Source organism: Hemitrygon akajei, chromosome 3, assembly GCF_048418815.1.
Source record: "Hemitrygon akajei chromosome 3, sHemAka1.3, whole genome shotgun sequence".
NCBI lineage: Eukaryota > Metazoa > Chordata > Chondrichthyes > Myliobatiformes > Dasyatidae > Hemitrygon > Hemitrygon akajei.
Window position 1 is genome coordinate 34,502,285 of NC_133126.1, and position 26,455 is coordinate 34,528,739.

General features: G+C 41.6%; 1 long non-coding RNA gene across 1 annotated transcript in view; it reads left to right on the forward strand.

Annotated features, from left to right (window-relative positions):
* The first annotated feature begins 4,265 nt into the window (after positions 1-4,265).
* Positions 4,266-26,455, forward strand: part of LOC140724847 (uncharacterized) — a 57,378-nt gene continuing 35,188 nt past the window's right edge. The window contains exon 1 of the long non-coding RNA XR_012098197.1: positions 4,266-4,430. This is a non-coding gene — a long non-coding RNA (uncharacterized lncRNA). The remainder of the gene's footprint in view (positions 4,431-26,455) is intronic.

A 26,455-nucleotide genomic window follows, 5' to 3' on the forward strand; every position in this document is an offset into this window, starting at 1 on the left:
TCACAGCAGCAGCAGCAACGAAGAAGGAAAACAATAAATAAACTGGGGGGAAAATATCTATCTACAACCTTTTTGCCTTATCTCACACAAGCTTCTCTTCTCTTGAGCCTTAAAGAAAAGCCTAATGGTTTTCCCTTACTTGTCTTGGAAGTGATGTGATAATGGCTGCAATCAGTATCACCAAACTGTACGACAAAGTGGGATAAGCATGTGTTTTTTCAGCCATCATTCACATCACTGCATCCAACATAAACCACACCCATCCTCAATGACACTGTAATGTTTTCTTAAAAACATTTGGGATTTTTTCCTATCAGGGGAAAACTACCTCCCAGGCAGATCACGCTTGCAGAATCCGGCTGATTCAGCCTGACTGCATCCTTTCAGTGATAGGAGTATGATGAGGAGTCCATGATTAACCACCACTCGGAAGAAATGGTTAGGTACGATGAACCTTTAAGTTCTCATGATCCATTACCCTTGGGACTTTGGTGGTTTTGGACTGGCAGATTTTACGGTCTGTTAGCCCTATTAATACTCCAACAAACTAATTTATTTATACATTTTATAGGGTAGTACAATAATTTTTTTCAGAGAACCCAGTGAGGTACAGCTTGCCCCAACTCCAGTGTTAAAATTATCCATGTTCCCACATCCCAGTGTTCCCAGCCTTGATCCTGGCTCTTGCCACGCGCACAGTCCATGGTCCGGACAGTGGACCTAGGTGCACCATCCAATCCACGCTCCAGAGCCCTGCACGAAGGGTAGGCCGGGTACCAAACCATCAGATTTTCTGAACAACTGAGTACCAGGTATCTGAGTTTTACTGCACTCTAGTTGAGAGTGCAGTAATATTGCATTGTTAACCAAATCTTGTCAAAGCCACAAAGAATGCAACAGCCAGACCCGGTCAGTAAATATGCGGCTGCAAGCAGGTTTCTTATGGCATACAGTACATGTACTTGTGTAGGAGACAATAAACCCAACTTTGCCTTTGAGAAAACTGGGATTAACATTAAGTTTTGCCCTCATTAGTCTACCTGTCTCAGATGCCTCTACCTTAATAATACTGATAGGAAAAGTAACCGTTGAGCCCCTGTGGAGGCAAATTCTCATCTTCACACAGAGCTCATGTGGTGCTACTGCCAGTTTGATGGAATGGATGCCGAATATATAGAGCACTAAACTGATTGACTTTTAGAGACTGCAGCCATCGCTAGAATCTGTAATCTCTTTCCTCTCATTCTACATTGACCAACAACTTCATGAGACTGACTCCAGGTGAAGGATGGATGTGTGAGAACAGAACAGTATCAGAAGTTCCTAAAACTAACTTGCCAACCGGATGAAGATAAAGTACAGGATTTTCTACATAATAAAAAACAACATGTATAATCTCCCACAGTCACTGATCACTTTTCTCTAGAGATCCTCTCTCCAGTTTCCATCTTTAAACATTACGCAGGTTGCCTTCAATACATTCTTAAGATCGACAAACAGATGGAACCAGTCATATTCCTTCTTACTTTATCATTTCCCCTTGTCCAGTCCCCTAAGGCTTACATCTATGACCCCCTCTGACATCCTTTACAACTTGGATAGTTTCCAATTTCCTGGTCCCAGGTAGCTCATTTCATTAAGACCATTCACTTTCACCAGACCTACAACCCATCCCAAGCTGACCTACCATGAATCAGGGCCAGAAAACAGTCTTCCTCCTTTGTAATCTTCTCTTGTTTGACCAAACATATTTGTGCATTTAAAGAAAGCCAGTTTTGTTCTATTCTCCACACTTCTTCTCAAACCCTTTCCTCTTCCAGCAAGGGAAATGGTTTGGTTTTCTTTGTCTTAACTCCGCCCCCAGCCTTCCTGTTTAATGGATCACCTTCCAGAATTTGCCACTTTCAATCAGAATCAGGTTAAATCTCCCTGGCATATGTCATGAAATATGTTGTTCTGCGGCAGTACCCATGGACCTGCACGCAAAGATTCACAACCAATCGGTGTCATCTTGTACATTGATGTGAAAACACCAACAGTTTCATCATAGTCTCCTTCCATCACCTGTGCAAACATTTCAAGAAGATTATTCCCTTTTCTCAGCTCTGGTTTACTCCCTCCATCTCCACCAACAGTAATTTCCCTTCCCCAAGCATTTTCCAATGCAAATAGGAAATATACAATAAGAATCCTTTCCCATCATCTTGAGATCTGCACATTCCTTTCGGGGTGAGGCAGTGATTCACTTACATTCTTCCGATTTTGTGCATTGTGCTTACAACCTGGTGTGCTTCATATTGTAGAATGCAAGTGCAAGCTGGGTGATCACCTTGCAGAACAACTTTCAAGGATTCTTAATATATCAAAATAAACTTTAACTCCGCCAAGCCCAAGCCCAGCTGCAAGAGGAGGAAGGTTAGGCATGGTAAAAGCCCAGAGCTATAGAAATGCCAACAGAAGCTCCAAAGATCTCCTCCCTGCGAGAGGAAGGATCTTTACCTAGATGGGTTACACCTGGGGACAACCTGAAAGACTAGCCCAGGACAGAGGACTCTGGCGAGTTGCAGTGGGCAGCCGTATGCTTCAGTCTGGGTGATGGGCTCAAACAAAACAAACCTCACTCATAATAAACTAATTATTTTTCATCATCCTTGAGAATTGGAATCAGGTTCGTCCAATTGTCAAGGATGATCCTGAACTTCCCCCCACTTCTCACTCGCGTTCTGATCGCTATACAGCGCCTTTAGTTCTTTACACAGTAAACATAAGGACCTCGGCATGAAATAGAAAGATCACACTTGATTTTTCCATAACAATACCATTTTCCACGCCATACTGCCTGATTCCCTCAAGGTTCAGGAATTAGCTGATCTGTGTTTTGAATGAGTACAATAACTGAGCCTGAGAAACCCAAAGGTTCACAACTCAATGACTTTTCTTTATCTCAGAACTTAGATAGATAGATAGATAGATACTTTATTCATCCCCATGGGGAAATTCAACTTTTTTCCAATGTCCCATACACTTGTTGTAGCAAAACTAATTACATACAATACTTAACTCAGTAAAAAATATGATATGCATCTAAATCACTATCTCAAAAAGCATTAATAATAGCTTTTAAAAAGTTCTTAAGTCCTGGCCGTTGAATTGTAAAGCCTAATGGCATTGGGGAGTATTGACCTCTTCATCCTGTCTGAGGAGCATTGCATCGATAGTAACCTGTCGCTGAAACTGCTTCTCTGTCTCTGGACGGTGCTATGTAGAGGATGTTCAGAGAACTTAATGCTCCTCAGACAGGATGAAGAGGTCAATACTCCCCAATGCCATTAGGCTTTACAATTCTACCGCCAGGACTTAAGAACTTTTTAAAAGCTATTATTAATGCTTTTTGAGACGGTGTTTTAGATGCATATCATTTTTTTTTACTGAGTTAAGTATTGTATGTAATTAGTTTTGCTACAACAAGTGTATGGGACATTGGAAAAAAAGTTGAATTTCCCCATGGGGATGAATAAAGTATCTATCTATCTATCTATGAACTATCTCGTATGGTTGGTTGACGGTCATGACAATTGGTTCTAGAAACCAACTGAAGCAACATCTTCCCTGTATGCAGCCTGTCAAGACCTAAAATAGTTCCAACAGACTCAGCCCACCGAATTTCTCTTTGTACAGGCAACTGGTTATTCCCGGAACCTGTGAAGGGACATTTCTCTGCACTCCTAACAGCACGTACCTTAAGAGACCACAAATGAAATTACGCGAGGACTTGTTTAATAAGTCAGTGGGAGTTTCGTGAGACGGTGTATTCAGGGTGGCTCCCAGGCTTGAAAAAAGGCAGAGGCAACAATGTTGAAAAAGTGAAAGGAAGTAGTAATGAAATAACACGTAATAGCAAAACGTACGTGTAATTGTTTTGTTAGACTAGTACGGCCGTCACAGAATGCACGTTTTTAATGGTGCATTTTCCGCCATTTCTTCCCCCACCCCTATCGAGCAAAATCCGGGTGTGGTTCGGATATCCAGCGCGGTTAACTGGTGAGATACCATCCGGACCCGGGCTTACGGCTAAGCTCCGGCACCAGCCCCGTGCTCTTGTTGATACACGGTGTCGCTGCGATTTGATTGGTCTTTTCGACCGCTTTTGGGGGTCGGCTTGCTGCACTTGTTTTGGGTGCGATTGGCGGAATTGAGTTCCCCTCCGGCGGATGGTGGGCGGAGCTAAACATGATTGGTCGCCGTTCTTGCAGATGGCCCATTCTGCGAAGTGATTGGTTAGTATGTGCAGCACTGGCCTAGAGCCCTGCTGAATATTAGCCACGGCTGTAGTGTTAACGTTGGAGTAAAGTATCCTTGAACGTAGTAAATTTGGGAGCTTTCCTACAAATGATGACCGAGGTGGTGATACTGTGATATTCTCCAGTCCGGTAGGGAACTCAAAGTTGATCTGTTTTCGGCAACACGAGTAAGACATGGCAAAAGAGTCCTTTTCATTGTGCACTTAATGTATTTCATAAATGCAGCTGTTAAACTTCGTTGTGAGTAGCGTGATGAGAAAATGCATTTCTTGTTTTCGGCATAAATTGCATCTCCTTTCAAATGCTTCTTCCCTCCCCCCCCCCCCCCCCCCCCCCCACCTCCAAACATGAAACAGGGTAAGTAATATAATTCAATGCTTCAATTTACCCGCGCCGTCGGTACCAGAATCGAAGTGGAATGAGTTTTTCATGGCCCTTTCTTATCTACACCCATCCTCGCTAGAAGTAATGAATGCTTATTTTATATTGGATGTTTATTTTTTAATGTATTAGCAACGAGAAATGTGTGATACAATGATCTGTTGACTGAGGTTTATGATAGATATTTGAAATCCAGAGTTCATTGGGAAGTGGGGTTAAATGCTTGGTCTAAAGAGAATAGGTGGAATGGTTATGTTGTTGCCATGTCAGTGGTTGGTTCATATTGCAAGCTGCGTACAAACAAAAAGTTGATAAATTATGTGAAATTTTAGTTATTTTATAAATGACCATTTATGCTGTTCTGTTACCGGAATTTGGTTTTGTGATTACTGCAGATTATATTTGAATGGATCTGTGGTGAAAAGTTAGAATCCTTTCATTGTATCATGGATGTTCAAAAACTACACAATAAATGCATTGTGAGAATGATTAATGAGGAGCCCAGTAATTTCATAAATGTTTCTTCATTCACCTAGTTGTAGGTTAGTGGAAAAATTGTAACTAGAAAGTCATATCTATTCACCATGCGATCAAATATTTCTTGGAGCATATTGGTAAATATTAATGTCGTTCTCATGTTTTGTGTGGAAAGAATTGTACTGAGTAAGCTGGAAATGCTCAAAGACGCTGGGATGATTTGTCTTTCTCTTTTTAATGATCTTTGACATCCTTTCTTTCCTGAATGTTGCTTAAGAACCACACAAGTTCTGTAAAATCACACAACTGGTGACCTTCATTCCTGGAAATCCAGTTCTTCCATCTGTTATTGACAATGAGTGAAGAATTTAGCTTGGGCTAATGATATGAATGAATGCTTATGTGCAACACCAATTCTATTCTTAAATATCCAGTGCTCTTCATGACAGTTTGATGCCATGGATACATGGATAGTTTTACAGTGAGTATATTCCGAACACTGTGATCTCATGGAAAAGTACAGGTTAATCATTGATTTGCCGATTTGTTCAAGGTGATTGATAATGAATTTTTGATGGCAGTCTTTCTGTGGACTTGCAAAACTCAGTTACTAATAATCATGCAAATAATTTTAACAAAAGTGGAAGTGTAGTGAATTGAGAACGTCAGCTGGTACGTGTTATGGAAGCCAGTGCTAGAGAGTAGGGTTACAGGGATGCAGTAACTGTGATACTAGGTATCTATAAAGGACCTACTAGGTTAGTGTTAATAGATTTGGATGGAGCAATATAACATGTCCAAATCAATAGATTAAGCCAGACAGGGCAAAATGAAATTCAGAGCTTGGAATGGCAATTTACACAAGTAAAGTGAATGATCAAAAATGTGGCAAATGGTTTTCATTGGTAACATGTGGTATAACCCACATTGTACTCAAAGGTAAACATTAAAATATTTTCCTCGTGGGGAATGAGGGACAAAAGGAATTGTGTGCCAGAGCACGTAACGTTAAAAGACAAAACATTGGTACAAACTATAATTTAAACTTTAGTCCAGCCTATTTGGAATATATATCTTCTGAGGTTTCAACACGAGGGAGCATTGGTTAGATCCCTAATGAAGTACAAAGTTCAGGTATTGTATTGGCATTCTAGTCTAGACAAGCTTTGTATCAATTCTAGCTTTGTATCAATTATCAAGCAGTTTCACCAATTAGGGTTGTAAATGGTTACATTTTGTGAAATCTAAAATTCACAGGCTTTGCATTTGTAGAAGAATGCAAGATCTTTAATAAAGTAGGCATGTTTAGAATATCTATAGATGGAAAAATGTAGTTGAAGGAAATATACTTAAAATGAATCTGGTTTACTTAGAGTTGAAATAGTATTGTGGAAATCTGGCACTTTCTCAGAGTAGTAGGATTTTGGGTTAGTTGGAAGTGTGAGTGACTATATTTAATAATCCAAGTCTATCGAGGCATGAATAAGTACAGTTAAGGTATTAGCAGGCCATAATTGGACCGAATGCCAGAGCAGGCTGGACAGACAGATAGATAGATAGATACTTTATTCATCCCCATGGGGAAATTCAACTTTTTTCCAATGTCCCATACACTTGTTGTAGCAAAACTAATTACATACAATACTTAACTCAGTAAAAAATATGATATGCATCTAAATCACTATCTCAAAAAGCATTAATAATAGCTTTTAAAAAGTTCTTAAGTCCTGGCGGTAGAATTGTAAAGCCTAATGGCATTGGGGAGTATTGACCTCTTCATCCTGTCTGAGGAGCACTGCATCGATAGTAACCTGTCGCTGAAACTGCTTCTCTGTCTCTGGATGGTGCTATGTAGAGGATGTTCAGAGTTATCCATAATTGACCGTAGCCTACTCAGCGCCCTTCTCTCAGCTACCGATGTTAAACTCTCCAGTACTGAATGCTCTTTACATCTTTTGCTTCTGCAGAGTGCCATTATGTCAGGAATCTTATTTGTTAGAACATAGAAATCTACAGCACACTAAAGGCCCCTTGGCCCACAATGTTGTGCTGATCATGTAACCTACTCTGGAAACTGCCTAGAATTTCCCTACTGCAAAGCCCTCTATTTTTCTAAGCTCCATGTTTCTATCTAAGAGTCTTTTAAAAGATCCTATTGTATTCACCTCCCCCACAGTTGCCAGCAGCCCATTCCAAGCACCCACCACTTACCTCTGACATTCCTTCTGTATCTACTTCCAATCACCTTAAAACTCTGCCCACTTGTGTTAGCCATTTCAGGAAATGGCTGGGAAAAAGCCTCTGTCTAACCCCATGATCAATGCCTCTCATTTTATACACCTCTATCAGGTCACCTCTCGCCCTCCATTGCTCCAAGGAGAAAAGGCCAAGTTGACTCAACCTATTCTCATATGCCATGCTCCCCAATCCAGGCAACATCCTTGTAAATCTCCTCTGCACCCTTTCTATAGTTTCCACATCCTTCATATAGTGAGGTGACTGGAAATGAACACATTTCTCCAATTAACCAGTGTAACCAATGTTGTTGCATTTTTCATTGGACTTCATAATGCCAGATTCAATAAACATTGCCTAACTTGGAACTTCGAACCTGAGTTTGTTTATATATTAATCTCAACCTTTTGTGTTTTAACCTTCGGTTTGCTTAAGATGTCATATTTCGACCCTAAGTCAGAAAGCTATGCAATAAAGTTCCAACTCCTTCAAGAATTGGGAATGCATTTTCATTTGCCAAGTGGTGGATTATCTGAGATGCTATGTTTTAGATGGGAGACTAACCTTATGGTTGGGTGGATGCAGAGTTACTAGGTCACCTGCAAGTGACTTTGGGCCTCACCAGATCACCTGGAACGTACCATGTAAGCTGTTGTATCGTGTCAGGATCCGATAAATTGACATGCTTTTTCAGTGAAAGCTTGCTGCTGCTTCTATCTCTCTGCCCCCATCTCTCTTTCATCTAGTCTGGGTTTTATTTTAATGCTACATATTGCAGGTGATGTCTTATACCCTCCTAATGTAATGAGAGAGTGTCAATCTGCTTCCTAATAATACGTTTCCTAAAATGCAAGAGATTTGAGATTGTTTGTCCAGAAGAGGAACTTTCATGTAATGCTTTGGCCAGCAACCCTTTTCTGCCTTGGCCAAATGTTAATGTCTCTAGTCCCAAACCTATGGCAAAGAAAATCTCATTCCTCTTTATCAGGCTATAGCAAACGAAGAACACTTGGGATGACAAGGGAAAGTGTTGCTCACATTAGCCCCTTGGTTACATAAACTTGTTTTATGTATGGAGCCCTGGAGGCTGGCTGGAGGCGGTCGGTCCTGGAGTCGGAGGCCTGCGTTGGAGGGTTAGTGGGTGGGTGGTGAACGGATAGGAAGGGGGCTTGTTGTTGCTGCTTGTCTTCTGTGGAACGTTGTGGGCATGCTATGTTGGCACAGGAATGTGTGGTGAAACAGCTTCAGCACATCTTTGGGTGTGCTGATCGTTAGCACAAATGATGCACTTCACTGTATGTTTCCATGTACATGTGATACATAATTCTGAATCTGTCTCAATATTGAGGTTTTAGTTGATTTTTTTCTCCAAATTGGACTTTTATTAATTTAAAGTTCTTTAGTGACAGACTACTTCATTCTCTCCATTTGATTTTGTATTTTGACATGTGGCTCCCACATCTCATTTCCTATCCTTCCATCAGATTGGTGGTGTCCTCCACCGAAGCTTGTGTTTAAGGAAAACGTGCACAGCCGATAGCAGATGATGTTAGATGCCACCAGAGATGGTCCAGATCTCGTGGAGCCCGCTGTGTGTCACAGCCTGGCGTGGGGAATTACAATTCTCATAGTGCTTTACTGGGCTGTTCTTGGAAAGAGTTTTCCAAAGTTTATGTTCTTGCTCGATGTCGCAAAACATTCATTCCTGGAAGGGAAACTGGAAATTGCGGTGCCTTTAATTGCTGCATCCTGTACTCATATAAGCAAGGACTCGGAACCCTACCCATCCTTTCAAACTGCCGTTGAGCGTAGATTTTCTGTTCTCATCGATTATGTATTAGGTTACTACCTTTGGATTTAATCGTGGATTTATGACTAACGTCGTTTTCAAACGTATTCCCAAATCCTTAGCAATTTCCGCTGCTAAAACTACTAACTGTTCTTGCGGTACCTATAACGCAATCCAATCGTTGAATTTCGCCCATCCCTCAAAGTTAGACACTCCCCTTGGTTCTTGAAACTTGCAGTCGTACCATGCGTTTCAGCACGTACGCATGGTTTGATTTGAGCTGGCGAGTGAGACGAGCGGTCCGGGCTGTTCTTGTGCTCGGCTCTCCTGGGGAGGCAAGTGCCTGTGATCACGTACTCCAGGGGGGCGGAGATGTTGGCCGCTGCGCCGTGCATGCAGAAGCAGATGGGCTGCGAATGATATATGCACGGTCTGGTGTGGAATCGATCGATGCACTGCCGACTTGTTCAGGAATGATCTCTAATGGGGGGGGGGGGGCGGCTTTAAATTTGTTTTAGAAGATGTTTAATAGATGAGAAAATTAAGTCAATTTTGTCAAAACAATTAAATAGGAACATGTCGTCAAGCTGAAATTATTAGGAAATCTGTAGCAATAGAATTCCTAAAGTTCTATTCGCACTGTAAGCCAAATCAGTATTTGACACACTCCCCCCACCCTACCCCAACCTCTTCCTGCTAAGAGCCTCTGAATTCACCTTGTTAACCAAGCTTTTACCTACGACTCTGAAACTTTCCCTTCAGTTGCGTGACAGGCTTTGAGGAGCACCTTGAGATGTTGTAAACATTAAACGTGCTTATATAAATGTAAGGCATTTAGAGTGAAGTTAATATGTTAGACGTGAGAATTCAAGTATTAATACTGTGTCTATTAATCTGTCCATTTGCAGTAGATGGGAATTAATGTTCCATTAAATGTTGTACTAAAGATGCTTCAGCCCAATTTAAAAGTGAGATGTGTTAAGATTGACACCTTGACAATACCAGCAACTTGCTGGTGAGATTGCTAATAAGTGACTCATCTGCAAAATCTTTCTTTCCCCTTCCTTGCCATTCAAACAAGTGGATGTTCTGGCCATGTATAGGCTCCATGTGACTTCTGTCATTCTACTCAACTTGATGCAAAGATCACCTTTCTGCTAAGGTGATCCCTTTCAAAATCTAAACACAAAAATACAACTGCAGATGCTTCCTGATGAAGGGTCTCAGCCCGAAACGATGGCTACTCTTTTCTCACGGATGCTGCCTGACCTGCTGAGTTCTTCCAGCGTTGTGTACCTTTCAAAATCTTTTGTGTCATTGGAATAGTCAAAACATGATTGGGCACTGAAATGTAAACTTCAAACATGGAAGTGAAATCTCATGGTTTACATTAAGTACTTTTAAAATACTACCCTCTTGATGAATATAGTTTTGCTTGATGCATTTCTTTTCTCACCAGTCCAATGTTAAGAGAAGCCCAAGTAATTGGCAGCATTGTAGTGTAGTGGTTAGCCTAAAGCCAGCAAAAACGGGTTCAGTTCTGCCACTGTACCTTCTCATGTCCTCTTCCCGTAACCTTTGACACCCTCAATAAATCTATCAAACTGAAAGTTCAAAGTTAATTTATTATCATGTACAACCCTGAGGTTAATTTTCCTGCAGGCATACTCGATAAATCTATAATAGAATTCAATGAAAGACCACACCAACTTGGGTGTTTAACCCAGACACAAACAAGAGAAAATCTGCAGACGCTGGAAATCCGAGCAACACACACAAAATGCCGGAGGAACTCAGCAGGCCAGGCAGCATCTATGGAAAAGAGTAAACAGTCGATGTTTCGGGTTGAAACCCCTCGGCAGGACTGGAGGAAAAAAGCTGAGGAGTAGGTTTAAAAGGGGGGGAGGGGAGAGAGAAACACCAGGTGACGGGTGAGACTTGGAGGGGGAGGGATGAAGTAAAGAGCTGGGAAGTTGATGGTGAAAGAGTCAGAAGGCAGTTGGTGGTGGTGGGGTGGTACCAGCCTCCACATCCAGCACACAATTCTCCGAAACTTCTGCCACCTCCAACAGGATCCCACCACCAAGCACATCTACCCCCCCACCCCAGTTTTCTGCTGGCCAAAGAGTTCACACCCTACATGACTCTCTTGTCCATTTGTCCCTCCCCACTGATCTCCTCCTGACACTTACCCTTGTAAGCAGAACAAGTGGTACACCTGCCCCTACATCTCCTCCCTCACTACCATTCAGGGCCCTAAACAGTTTTTGCAGGTGAGGCGACACTTCACCTGTGAGTCTGTTGGGGTCACATACTGTGTCCGGTGTTCCTGGTGTGGCCTCCTGTATATTTGTGAGCGAGCGCCTATGCTCTGCCCACCAGAAAAAGCAGGATCTCCCAGTGGCCACCCATCTTATTTCCACTTCCCATTCCAATTATGACCATCCATTGTTGTGATGAGGCACACTTAGGTTGGAGGAACATCACCTTGTATTCCGTTTGGGTAGCCTCCAACCTGATGGCATGAACATTAATTTCTCAAACTTCTGGTAATGCCCCTCATTCACCCTCCTTATCTCCTTGCCTGCCCAACACCTCCCTCTGGTGCTCCTACCCTCTCTTTTTCCATGGCTTTCTCTTTTTCACCAATCAACTTCCCAGCTCTTTACTTCATTCCTCCCTCTCCCGGCTTCACCTATCACCTTGTGTTTTTCTCTCTCTCCTCTCCCCCCCCCCCCCCCCACCTTTTAAATCTCCTCCTCATCTTTTTTTCTCCAGTCCTTCTGAAGGGCCTCAGCTGAAACGTTGACTGTACTCTTTTCCGAGTTGCTGCCTGGCCTCGGAGTTCCTCCAGCATTTTGCGTATGTTCACCAGTGCCTTAGAAAGCCTCAGCATTACATCCTTGCTTTTATATTCTAGTCCTCTCGAGATGGATGATAACATTACATTTGCCTTCCTCACCACTGACTCAACCTGCAAGTTAATCTTTAGGGAATCCTGCATGAGAACTCCCAAGTCCCTTTGCACCTCAGATTTTTGAATTTTCTCTCCTTTTCAAACACAGTCCCTGCTTTTATTTCTTCTACCAAAGTGCATGACCATACACTTCCCAACACCGTATTCTATGTGCCACTTCTTTGCTCGTTCTCCTAATCTAAGCCCTTGTGCAGCTCTTCAATACTACCTGCGCTTTCACCCGTTTTTGTATTGTCTGCAAACTTGGTCAAAAAGCCATCAATTCTGACATCCAGATCATTGACATACAATGTAAAAAGAAGCGGTCCCAATACCGACCCAAGCAGAAATGTTGAAAGAGTTCAGCCCATCGAGCAGTGTTGTGGAAAGAGAAACCAGTTAATGTTATCTGGCATTAAGTGAACATTGCTCTGGCTGATAATGATCTGATATTCCTTTGGGTGATAGTAGGTGGGGTGAGCTGGAGAGAAATCAAATAGATAATATTACACAGGCTTGGGAACCAACTAGAAAAAAACGCTTCCATATTTCTGTAAATAGACTGTTTCCGTGCTCTCGGAGCAGTTGCTGATATCTGCCTCAAGTTTCCTGACACCTCATTTCTGCTTTGCTGCTGTTTTGATTTTGGGCTGTTTATTGCAAATATTGGGGAAATCTCTAAAACTTCTGCAAAGTGCAAATACAGAAGTTTTTGCAAAGAATTATTGATAAAACTTGCATTCCATGTTTTGAGCTTACAGTGACATTCACTTTTAATTCATATCGTAGTTCATCACAAAAGATACTTGAGTTCTTGCTTAAGAACCCAAGTTCCATTGTTTCTTACTGCATTCTGATAGTAGAATTCTGCCCTCTACTCTCATCTACGTAGTCATTCACCCCTTGGGTCCTATGTATAGGGACCACCATAGGGGGCTCTGCCTCACACTTTCAGCAGAGGGCTTTACAGAATGAATGGCTGTCTCTGTCTAGTTGAGACTCCGATTATGAAGCATAGACCTAAACCTTTGTTCAGTCCAGTTACATACCTATATTTAATTCTTGGATCATAAACTAAGAACTCAGGAACCTAATAGCAGGAGTTGGCCACCAGGCCCCTCAGAAGCTTGCTGTGTCATTAAATGTGATTAAGACTGATTGATCTATGCTGGGCTCATCTTCTCTTGTGTTCCAGTTCACCATAAACCTCAATTTCTGAATCTTCTCAGTATTTATCCATCTCTGCCTTAAACATGTCTAACAATCTGGCCTCTGTTACCACTGGGGACAGAGTTCCAGAGATTCACTACCCTCTGAAAGAAGACATTTATATGTGTTGAAATTTCAAATGAACAGTCTCTTATTTTGCATCAGTCTTCACTGTGGAAGACACCAGCAATGTACCAGGTGTTGAAGGGTGTGAGGGAAGAGAAGTGAGTGCAGTTACTATTACAAGAGAGAAGGTGCTCAAAAAGCTGAAAGACCTAAGGGTACAAGTCACCCGAACCAGATGACCTGCACCCTAGGGTTCTGAAAAAGAACGCGGTAGAGATTGTGGAGGCATTAGTAATGATCTTTCAAAAATCATTGGCCTCTGGCATGGTGCCAGAGGACTGGAAAATTGCAAGTGTCACTCCACTCTTTAGGAAAGGAGGGAGGCAGCAGAAAGGAAGTTATAGACCAGTTAGCCTGACCTCAGCGGTTGGGAAGATGTTGGAGTCAATTGTTAAGGATGAACTTGTGGGGTACTTGGTGACACAGAACAAGATGGGACACAGTCAGCGTGGTTGCCTTAAGGGAAAATCCTGCCTGACAAACTTGTTGGAATTCTTTGAGGAGATTACAAGTAGGATAGATAAAGTGGATGCACTGGATGTTGTATATTTGGACTTTCAGAAGGCCTTGACAAGATGCCACACATGAGGCTGCTTACCAAGTTAAGAGCCTGTGGTATTACAGGAAAGTTACTGGCATGGTTAGAGCATTGGCTCACTAGGAGGCAGCGAATGGGAATAAAAAGGATCCTTTTCTGGTTGGCTGCCAGTGATTAGCGGTGTTCTGCAGGGGTCGGTGTTGGGACTGATTCTTTTATGCTGTATATCAGTGATTTAGATGATGGAATAGATGGCTTTGTTGCCAAGTTTGCAGATGATATGAAAATTGGTGGAGGAGCAGGTAGTGTTGAGGAAACAGTAGTTTGCAGAAGGACTTGGATTAGGAGAATGGTAGAAGAAATAAATGTGCAGACTATTTTCTAAATGGGGAGAAAATCCAAAAATCTGAGATGCAAGGGGACTTGGAAGTCTTTGCGCAGAACATCATAAAGGTTAACTTGCATGTCGAGTTGGTGGTGAGAAAGGAAAATGCAATGTTCACATTCATTTCAAGAAGTCTAGGGTAGAAGAGCAGGGATGTGATGCTGAGGATTTATAAGGCACGGCTGAGGCCTCACCTTGAGTATTATGAACAGTTTTGGGCTCCTCATCTTAGAAAAGCTGTGCTGGCATTGGAGAGAGTTCAGAGGAGGTTCACAAGGATGGCTCTGGGAATGAAAGGGTTATCATACGGGGAATGTTTGATGGCTCTGGTCAGTACTCACTGGAATTTAGAAGGATGGGGGGGGGGGTGGAATCTCATTGAAACCTTCCGAATGTTGAAAGGTCTAGACAGAGTAGATGCGGAAAGGATGTTTCCCATGATGGGGGAGTCTAGGACTAGAGGGCACAGCCTCAGGATAGAAGGGCAGCTATTTATAACAGAGATGTGGAGGAATTTCTTTAGCTGAAGGGGTGGTGAATTTGTGAAATTTATTACCATAGGCAGCTGTGGAGGCCAGGTTGTTGGTGTATTTTAAGATAGAGCTTGATGGATTCTGGGGTTGGATATGGCATCAAAGGTTATGTGGTGAAGGCTGGGGAGTGGGGCTGAGGACTGGGGGTGGGGGGTGGAGTGTTTTGGGAAGGATCAGCCATGATTGAATGGCGGAGCAGACTCAATGGACCAGATGGCCTAATTCTGCTCCTATGTGTTACGGTCTTATTTTGCAGTTATGGCACCAAGTTGGTGACTTTCCAATGAGTTAAAGCATTTATTCATCAAGCGCTCGTAGGGTCTCGTGTTTGAATGTCAAGTCAAAGTCGAGATTATTTTCAGATGCATGAATGAACAGGTGCAATAAAAAGCTTACTTGCAACAGCATCAGAAGCACGTCGCATCATGTAAGCAGAATATCGTTGAAAACAAAACATTTCAAAATGTTTGTGTGTCTTTTATTGCTTAGTTATAGAGATGAAGAATGCTCCCTCTGTAGAATTAACAATGGAAAGCAAGGAGGTGCAGAAAAATCATGTCCATAAATTGTGGAAAACAGGAATCAGAGAGAAGGGGAAATTCAAGAATATTATAATAGAGGAAAACAAATTATTGGAAGAGCGGACTGTCTGTAGTCCTGAGAAATATCAATCTTTGTCTTTTTCAAAAAAAAATTGGCTAGTGGCATAGTTGACTTCAATCTTAAAATATTTCAAGATTCAAAAATGGTTCTATTAAACTGGAAAACATCAAATGTTACTCTTATTCAAAAAGTGAGGAAGGTGGAACAGAGGAAACTGCAGGCCACTTAATGTCTGCCATACTGAAAATGTTAGAAGCTATTATTTTAAACCTACTGTAGGAGAACACTTACAAGGGAGTCAAAGTCATAGATTTTTAATTATTTGGAGACATAGTATGGTAACAGGCCATTCTGGCCTAATGAGCCCTCGCCACACAATTACACCCATTTGGCCTATTAGCCCGCTGGTCGGTACATCTTTGTAATGTGGGAGGAAACCAGAGCACCTGAAGGAAACCCATGAGGTCATGGTGACAACATACAAACTCAATACAGACCCTGGTGGAGTTCTTTTGAAGAATTAAATTGAACCTTGAATGAAGGAGGAACCGGAGGACATTATACTTGGATTTGCAGAAGGAATTTGATGAGACGCTGCATCTAAGGTTATCATGGAATTTTTTTTTAAATGTGTAAGGAGTAATGTATTGACATGAATGGAAGACTTTCTGGAGTACTGTACAAAATTGGTCTCATTTAATGACAAATATTTTAGGCATTGAAATTGGTTCAGAAAAGATTTACCATACCAATATTTGGAATGGATGAGTTGTCTTATGAAGAAAGGTTGGACAGATTAAACTTTTGTGGATTTAATTGAATCATATAAACTCTTGAGAGGTATTGGCAGGATGAATGTAGGGAGGATTATTTCTCTTCTGAGGTAATCTGGACCTAAATGGTGTTTGGCAGAAGGTACAGAGGAGATGTTAGGGGAAAGTTTTTTACACAGTGGTGAGTGCATGGAATGGGATGCCGTCAACTTTGGTGGAGGCAGATACAATAGGGTCTTTTAAGAGATTCCTGGACAGGTACATGGAGCTCAGGAAAAATAGAGGGCTAAGGGTAACCCTAGGTAATTTCTAAGGTAAGGACATGTTCAGCACAGCATTGTGGGCCAAAGGGCCTGTATTGTGCTGTAGGTTTTCTATGCTTCTAAATGTCACTACTAAAATTAAGGGGGTCGTGTATTTAGGACAGATGATGTGGTATGTTTTCTCTCAGGGTAAGATGCTTTTGAACTTCAAAAGCTGAGTGAATAGTTTATAAGGCAGATGCGGGTAGCTTCCGGCAGGCAAGGTTTGAAGGTCACTGGGAGCAGTCAGGAATGCAACTGGAGTTACAATCAGATCAGCCACTAAACTAAATGGTGGAGCATGCTTGAAGGGCCAACTAGCATTCTCACTTCTCTTCCTAGTCTGTATGTTCTACATTTATGGCATTAAGTAATTAATGTATTACAAAAAAATTTCTGTCAATTTTATTTTGTGGTAATAGCAAGTTAACACTATAAGTATATCATAAACATGAGAAAGTCTGCAGATGCTAGAAATCTAAGGCAACACACATAAAACAGTTGACGTTTTGGCCTAGTCCCGAAGAAGGGTCTCAGCCTGAAATGTCAGCTATTTATTCATTTCCATAGATTCTGTCTGACCTGCTGATTTCCTCCAGCATTTTGTGTATTACCATAAGCATATTAATCTTTAATGTACAATCACGTTAAAATAAAGGAAACTACATGTATACTAATGTAAAAGGTTACTGAAAGTTAGGTTGAGTATCATATGTCAATAGCAGGTTTTGAGGAATTAATGGGGGTTATATTTTGAAAAGTACCATTTAATTGCAAGGCTACAGCTTGCCCTCCAATACGTTTGGCTTTTGTAAAGTGACTTGGCTCAAAGCTAGATGACTATCAAGTAAATTTCTTGCTCAATTTGATACTGCACCTGGAAATGTAAATTTGATTCCTGTCAGCACTGAGTTTTGCAAGAGTAGGTACAGCTGTTAAATTTGGCATTCTTGGGCTTTTGATAGTGGCTGGAGAGAGGTTAATGCTGCTTCAGACTTGTAAATGCTACTGAAAGTAAACAGATTTCTGTGTTGCCTAGGGATATATTTGGGGTTGTCTTTATCTATATACAGTACCATCTTATCAACATTGCAAGCACTCCCTATTGGATGTGTTTGTCTGGCGAAGGGCAGTGTGGTATTCAGTAGAAACATGTTGGATCGCTTAAGCAGAAAAGTAGGAAAAGTGTGCTAAAATGTGCCACCTTGTGTACGAACTGTCTGCCTTGTGTACTATAATCAAATGACTCACAGGCCCCATTAATCTTGGGACTTGTGGAGTGTACCAATTTGCTAGGTCACTTATTTTGGTGCAAGAACAAATGGTGGCTGTGCACACAAGTGAAATTTTACATGCCTTTGATTATATTAATGTATTTAATGTTGGATACTGGTAACTAATCTTTGCAAACCAATTGCCAATTTGTTTCAGTGGGCCAACACATGCATGCACACTTTCAGATCGGGCCAGTAGGTTTAAACATAAAGACAGCAAACCAATTGACTGTGGAAAGAGATTTTTCTCTTTCAGTTACAGGAAATCGAAGGTTAGGGTGAGGAGGGACGGCTAATGCTGAATGCAAAAATGCAGATAACGCAGAAATAAGCAACAGTACGGCAGAACTTAGGGACAAGTTGTCAATGATGGCTGTTAGCTGAAAATATTCAGTGCTGCAAATTAGATCTGAGACTCTTGTCATGTCTTAAATTACTTAATATATGTTATGAGGAAAAAGTTGTCTTTGTTCAGATTCTCAAAGAAACTTTGGGTATGTGATGGTTTAATTGATTGAAAAGCATTGTATTATGTGATGTTCAAAATCTGCAGCTGAACATATTTTACAATAAAATTAGAGAAAAGACATTTCCTAATAAAGCTCTTGCTCATCTTAATTCCATCTTGGTATTTTATTTGTTTGAATTGCCATTGTTACCGCAAAGTAGCAGTGCATTGTCCAACCAGCGGTGCAAAAGATTGTCTTGGATGTTTGTATTTTGATCGCCAGACCCTGTGGATCATTAAGGCAGAATACTGCAGGTCTCGTTCACTGGTTCGTTAGCGAAACAAATGGCGGGGAAAGCTGTGTTGTTTCAGTTGTTGTGTGGGCCAGGCCCTTGTGTTACAGTGTCACCTGTTGCAGCCACCCAGAAGAGGAGTTGCCAAGGCATTGTGGGAGAGAGCAGAGTCCTCAGTGGGTGCACAGGGTTTGGGCTAGCCCTTCCCACCTGTGCTGCCTTTCAGTGTTCACTCAGTGAAAGACTAGCTGGGCCAGGGCAACTTCCCATGCACCTTCAATCTACAGACCATGTCACTCAGGGACTTTGGCTGTATATATTTTTGTAAACGTACTTTTTTCTGCTGTCGGAACTACCGGTATATGTGCTATATGCTGATGGCACTGCGGTTTGCAGCTTGGCCCTGCAGGTACATTTTATTTTGAGCTGCATGATGAACGACAATTAAGCTTGAAGTTTCTCTAGGTGAAATTGTCATATTTTTATATTTTAATTTTTCATTGCTCAGTTCTATTTAAATTCCATTTGAAGCTAATACAATTTCCTTACAAAGAACAAGAGATCTAACTCAACAGATAACTTTATTTGCAGTGAGGCTCCTAACATGTCAGATTTCGGTAGTTAATGATGAAAAAAAATCATAAATTTTAATAAAATTAATAGTCATAAGTCAATAGTCATAATTTTCTATTATTTAAATTGGCTCTGTGTGAGGAGTCAGAGCCAAACATCCATTTTCTGTGTCCTTGCCATCCATCAGCTACCAATTAAAGTCATTTACAGGCATTTAATCTGTGGCCTTTCATGACTTGGCAATAAATCTCACTAAAATATTGTGAGTACCCATTTATACCACCCATACAGGCATTGCATTCCAGATTCCAGATACCCTGTGGTGAAAGGTTTCTTCCTTGGGTCACCATCAGTCCTTTTATGCCTGTACCCTCTAATTTCAGACATTTTTGTGATGGGATCTCATCCCCCATCCCTTTGTTCTGACCTCTGTGGTCGCTCTTTCCAGTCCTGATGAAGGGTTTTGTCCTGAAACGTCGACTTTTCATCTCCCTCCATTGATAATAAGCTTCTCCAGATTTCCACTATCTGCAGCCTCTCTTGCATCTCAGCTATGGGAGATAGTGTCCAATAACCTACCTTTGCCGTGCCCATCGTGATTTTGTATACTGCTACCAGGTCCTTCCTTAGCTGGCTTTGTTTGAAAGGAAACAAAGTCCCTGTGCCTAGAAGTCACTGCACTCTCAAACACAATTATGACTTTCTTGTAATGTAGTGATCAGAACAGTACACACTGCCCTGAGCTATGATATAACCAATGTATCATTAACATCTCCGCTTCTGAGAATAAGAGCAAGTAGTCTGGATGAGTTTGTCTTCCTGTGCTGCCACCTTCTGGAATCCTTGGACAAGTACATTAATGTCGCACCATTGCCTATGATATGGCTGTTTATGTCATAAATATTTGCCCTTACAGTATTCACTCCCCAAAAATTTCAGGTACAGAATAAAATTTATGATTCCAGACACTGAGGGTAAAAGGTAAATATAAAATCACTTTTTCTTTTCAACTTGTGTCTTTTGATGCAAGTCCAAATGACAGTATTACAGAATATTTGCAATTTGGTCTATTTTCTGGAATGCAGTACTCTACCCAATTACGTGGGGATCACTGTTCCTTTCCAGGACCATGCCAATAATTTTCCATGCCCTTTTTTAGTCTCCACAGCGCACTAACTTACAATTAAGTAGCTTTAGTGTAATTAGTTTTGCAATTTGAAATAAAATATGAAAACCAGTTAATGCTCTCCATAACCAGCTCTCTAGATCAGGGGCCCACAGTCCCCTCAGTTAATGGTAGGGGTTCATGACATACAAAAAAAGTTGGGAACCCCTGATCTAGATGATCCCACCTGAAGCTTGATCATACAAAAGAAGAAAAATAAAGACCCTAATCAAAGTCTGTATTAGTCTAAATTATTAAATTTCACCTTTGATCATGTTTTGACTTTCATACTTCTTGGCTTCATCACTTCAAACTTAATTCATATCTGTTGAAATGATTAATATTTCTCTCTTGCCAACTTCTACACCATCCAATCCACAAAGCCCTGTTTCCAAGTGTGGTGTTTGCAGGTGTGTTGATGGTGTTGGGCTCACTGGCCACTCTGTTGCTCCACTTTGCTTATTCAGAGTAACATGCTTCAGCGATCCCAAGACATCCAGCCTGACTCTTTCTGATTTGTTTATTCAAGCTACTGTAGTTGTGAAGTTGAACAAAGGCAGCATTAATGTTGTGTGCTAGAACTGGGGGATGTGCTAATTTTAATTTTGGTTTTGTAAAATCATTTTTTTTTTAGTAACTTTCTTATATTGGTCAGCAGCTTTTAAGGTTTAGCGCAGAGTGCGGAACTGTGTCTGTCCCCTTTAGCACTGATTCTCAATGGCTTGTTGGCCATCTAGTGGCTGATTTAGTTCCAGTCAAGCTAATTCTTGTGCTCACCCATGGTTCAAAATTCAAAGTAACTCTTACTATCAAATTACGTGTATGTCACCATATACAGTCCTGAGATTCATTTTCCTGTAGGCAAATCTATAAAATAGTAACTATAACAGTTACTGAAAGATCAACCAGAGTGCAGAAGCCAACAAGCTGTCCAAATGCAAATATAAATAAATAGCAATTAGTAACAAGAGCATGAGATAAAGATGTGAGATCATTGGTTGTGGGAACACTTCAATGATGGAGCAAATGAGTGTAGTGATTCCCTTTTATTCAAGAGCCTGACAGTTGAAGGATAGTAACTCTTCTTGGTGCAAGTTCTGAGGCTGTTGCACCTTCTACCTGATGGCGGCAGCAAGCAGAGAGCATGACCTGGGCGTTGGAGATCTCTGATGATGGATGCTGCTTTCCTGTAGATGTCAGTGGCATCATTCTAAGGCAAGGATTTTACAAAAAGATATATTGAAGTTCCAAAACCTGGGAAAAGCTGTTTGTTGAGTAAGTCGGTCGCAACTTTCTGCAGGTTGGTATTGAGGTCTGCTTTTATTTTAAACGGCTTGCACTGTACTGTTGCCACAAAGCAACAAACTTCACAGCAGCATACACAAAATGCTGGAGGAGATCAGCAGGTCAGGTAGCAGCATCTATGGTGAGGAATAAACAGCAATATTTCGAATGTTCCTCCAGCATTTTGTGTGTTTTGCTCAATATTTCCAGAATCTGCAGAATCACAAAGATAATAAACCTGGTTCTGATTCTTTGCTGAATGTTTACTTCATCGAAGTACGCAAATAAGGGAATTTGAGGATAATGAAATTGGGACCAGTATATCATTGCCATTTTTTCTCCTTTGTAGTTTTGCATTTTTTTTACAGCAGGAATATAAAAGCATTGGTTTCACCCAATTTCTTTGTTTTGACGTCTTTGAAATTAGGTCAGAGGGCTTAGTCTCTGTTGATATCATTAACATAGTGGATTACTGGGGCTCTGGCAGAAATTTTCGAATCGTCTTTAGGCTCGTTTAGGGTGACAGATGCTCGTTTAGGGTCAGTGAACGTGATGCCTTGTACTCGAGAAAGGCAGCTAATCACAGAGCAGTGACTCTATCATCAGGCAGGGAGATTATTTGGAAAATAGTGAGGGACAGGATTAGTCTACAGTTGAAGTGCAGAATTCGATCAAATGTAGATTCAATAACTTTGTTAAAGCAAGACTGTAAGAATAATTTGACTTTTTTGAAGAAATTGCTAAATTTGTCAAAGTCCTTGTAGATGTTCACTTGGACAAGATTCAACATGGGAGGATGGTGAAGAAGTTGGAGCCCATGGGATCCAGAGCAGTGGTAACAGAATCTGAAATTAGCTTGGTGATTGAAGGTAGCTGATGGTGCTTCTTGTGCATTTGGAAGTCTGTGGCTGGTGGTAAACCACACTGAGCAGGGCTGGGACCCTTGTTACAACTAACTTGAACATTCATCTCAAAGTTCTAAGTTCACAGATGACTCAAATTAGTGGAGTTTGTTGATGGTACAGAGGGCAGTCTTTGGCTATAGAACAGTAGTTTTGTTTTTGATAATATTAGCAGTGTAATAGAGCTTAGAATGTAGAACAGTACAGCACAGGAACAGGTCCTTTGGCTCATGGTAATGTGCTGAACCAGGTAAAAAGCAAATTAAAAACACCCAAACACCAATTGCCCCTACCTACACAATGTCCATATCCCTCCATCTTCCTTCCATCCATGTGCCTATCCAAACGTCTCTTGAAAGCCTCTAATGTATTTGCCTCTACAACTGTACCAGGCAGCGCATTCCATGCATCCATGACTCTGAATAAAAAAAACTTGCCCCTCTTATCCCCTTGGAACCCACCTCCTCTCACCTTCAATGCACGCCCTCTGGTATTAGGCATTTCAGCGCTGGGAAGCAGATACGCCCTGTCTACTCTATCTATGCCTCTCATAATCTTCTAAACCTCTATCAGATCTGCTCTCAGCCTCTGGCGCTCCAGAGAAGACAACCCAGGTGTATCCAGCACATACCCTCTTAACCAGGCAGCATCCTTAATATCAGATGGAATTTAATTCCGAAAAATGTGATGTATTTCAAGAGCTGGTAAGGGTAGGACATGCAGAGTGAGGGGGAAGGCCCTTGGAAGCAAAGAGGAGCATGGGACTTTCATGTATCTGTCCAAGAATCACAGACAGAGAAGGTGGTTAAAAAGATATATATAATACTTGTTTTCATTAGTTTGGCTCTGGAAAATAAGAGCGGAAAAGTTATTGTAAAATTATGTAAACATCAGTTGAGCTGAGTAATATGTCTTTAGGAAGGACAGATTGTGTAGTAGATTATGCAATGTGACTCATTAGAATATCTGCTCTGATAGTGTTTCAGTTGTGAGGAGAATGTCTTCTTTGGGGCAGAGAAGGCTGAGGAAGAATCTAGATTTAGAAGTGGTAACTGATGTCTGGTTCTTCGCTTGCAAAGATCAGGAAGGAAGAAGAGTCCTCAGAAGTGTCGGCACAGTCGTTGGTTTCTGTGGAGGCCAATTCTGGATCTGCAGACTCTAGAGTGGCAGGGACATGGGAACAGCTGGGATGTGGGTGCTTAGGTAGTAGGATCCATCCTGCGTCTCCTCTTCTCTTCAGCAGTGGCTCTTCTGGATTCCTCAAAATTCTTGGCTGCTTCGTGGATCACCATTCTCCAGTGGTCTCTGGCACAAGCCAGTTGCTGCCAGTATTTGACCTCTATTTCCTTAAGGGAGAGCTGCTGCTTAAATTGGCCTTGTACCCATTTCTGGAAGTCGCACATTACGAAAGAGATAAGAGTTTAGGCAGGTTACGGAAGAGATTTATCAAAATAATTGTAGGCATGGGGAATTTGAGTCAATAAAAAAAAATTGTGATTCTTCATGGAACAGAAGACATTCATGTGGGGATCTGAGAGGTATTTGCAATGATGATATTTCTTGAACATGGTATTTGGAATGATGATGTTGTGGCCATTACAGGGGCAGGACTGACTGCTTGATGTTCTGGCTTTTAGATGTTTCAAAAGGGATAGGGAGGGAGGTAAAAGAGATGGAAGGAATATATGGCATTGTTAATCAGGGATTCTATCACAGCTGCAGAAGCAAGGAGGAGTTGTCTACTGAATCAACGTGGTTAGATATCAGAAACAGGAAGGGGGCAGACATTATATTGAGAGTATTTTATAGATCTCCAGTAAACACTTGGACAGTAAGAAGCAGATAGGTCAGCATCTGATTTGCGGTGGGCTATTTCAAGGGTGAAGAGACAATTTCGAATGAGGTTGGAGGTGACATTGGATGCACGGCAACTCTGGCAGGGTTTGCTAGACATTCCTTCCTACAAAGCAAAACCCAATAGTATGAATGACAGTGATGCTTCACTACCAGATGAACTCAACAACTTCTATGCCCGCTTTGAAAGAGAGGATATAACTACAGCCGTGAAGATCCCTGCTGCTCCCAATGACCCTGTGATCTCTGTCTCAGAGGCTGATGTTAGGCTGTCTTTAAAGAGAGTGGACCCTCCCAAGGTGGAAGGTCCCAACTGAGTACCTGGTAAGGCTCTGAAAACCTGTGCCAAACAACTGCAGGAGTATTCAAGAACATTTTCAACTTCTCATTGCTATAGGCAGAAGTTCCCACTTGCTTCAAAGAGGCAACAATTATACCAGTGCCTAAGAAAAATAATGTGAGCTGCCTCATTGACTGTCGCCCAGAAGCACTCACATCTACAGTGATGAAATGCTTTGAAAGGTTGGTCATGACTAGACTAAACTCCTGCCTCAGCAAGAACCTGGACCCGTTGCAATTTGCCTATCGCTACAATAGGTCAATGGCAGACGCAGTCTCAGTGGCTCTTCACACGACTTTAGACCACCTGGACAACACAAACACCTATGTCAGGATTCTGTTCATCGACTATAGGTCAGTATTTAATGCCATCATTCCCACAATCCTGATTGAGAAGATGCAGAACCTTGGTTCTGTACGTCCCTCTGCAATTGGATCCTCGACTTCCTAATCGGAAGACCACAATCTGGTCTGGTGATAACATCTCTTCCTCGCTGATGATCAACACTGGTGCACCTCAGGGGTGTGTGCTTAGTCCACTGCTCTGGATACCCATGACTGTGCGGTTAGGCATATCTCAAACACCATCTATAAATTTGCTGATGATACAACTATTGTTGGTAGAATCTCAGATGGTGATGAGAGGGCATACAGGAGCAAGCTATGCCAACTAGTGGAGTGGTGTCTCAGCAACAACCTGGCACTCAATGTCAGTAAGACAAAAGAGTTGATTGTGGACTTCAGGAAGGATAAGACAAAGGAACACATGCCAATCCTTATAGAGGGATCATAAGTGGAGAGTGTGAGCAGCTTCAAGTTCCTGGGTGTTAAGATCTCTGAGGATCTAACCTGGTCCCAACATATCAATGCAGTTATAAAAAAGGCAAGACAGTAACTATACTTCATTAGGAGTTTGAAGAGATTTGGTATGTCAACAAAAACACTCAAAAACTTCTACAGATATACCATGGAGAGCATTTTGACAGGCTGCATCACTGTCTAGTATGGGGGCAGGTGTTACTGCATCAGACTGAAAGAAGCTGCAGAGGGTTGTAAATTTAGTTGGCTCCATCTTGAGTACTAGCCTACAAAGTACACAGGACATCTTCATGGAGCACTATCTCAGAAAGGCAGCGTCCATTATTAAGGACCTCCAGCACCCAGGGTATGCTCTTTTCTCACTGTTCCCATACTCAGTGATTCATGGACAGCTTCTTCCCCTCTGCCATCCAATTCCTAAATGGACATTGAATCCTTGAACACTACCTAACTTTTAAAATATATTATTTCTGTATATTTGCATGAATTTAAATCTATTCAATATACGTGTACTGTAATTTATTATTATTTTTCCTTCTATAATGAATTGAAAATACACGTGGACTAAGATGTTAACTGTCCTGTGCTATCATCAGTGGGATCATCAGTTGATCTGCCACCTGTCCTCAGGAGTTTCGGCCCGCTTATGATCAAGACTCCCTCGAGGTGGTGGGCCAGCAGTGCTAAAGCACCACCTCCCACTGATGAGCTTAACAACTTGGCATCTGCCTCTATCAGAGTTGCTGGTCGCTTCCATCCAACAAATAGTCTACTCTTCAGGTATCTGTGCAGCTACTGCAGAGTTTACAAAAGATGGATACACTGTCCAACTATCTGCCCCTCTGGATGTACTTAGTCCACACCCATGATGATCCTTCCTCTGCTGCCTCAGCTAC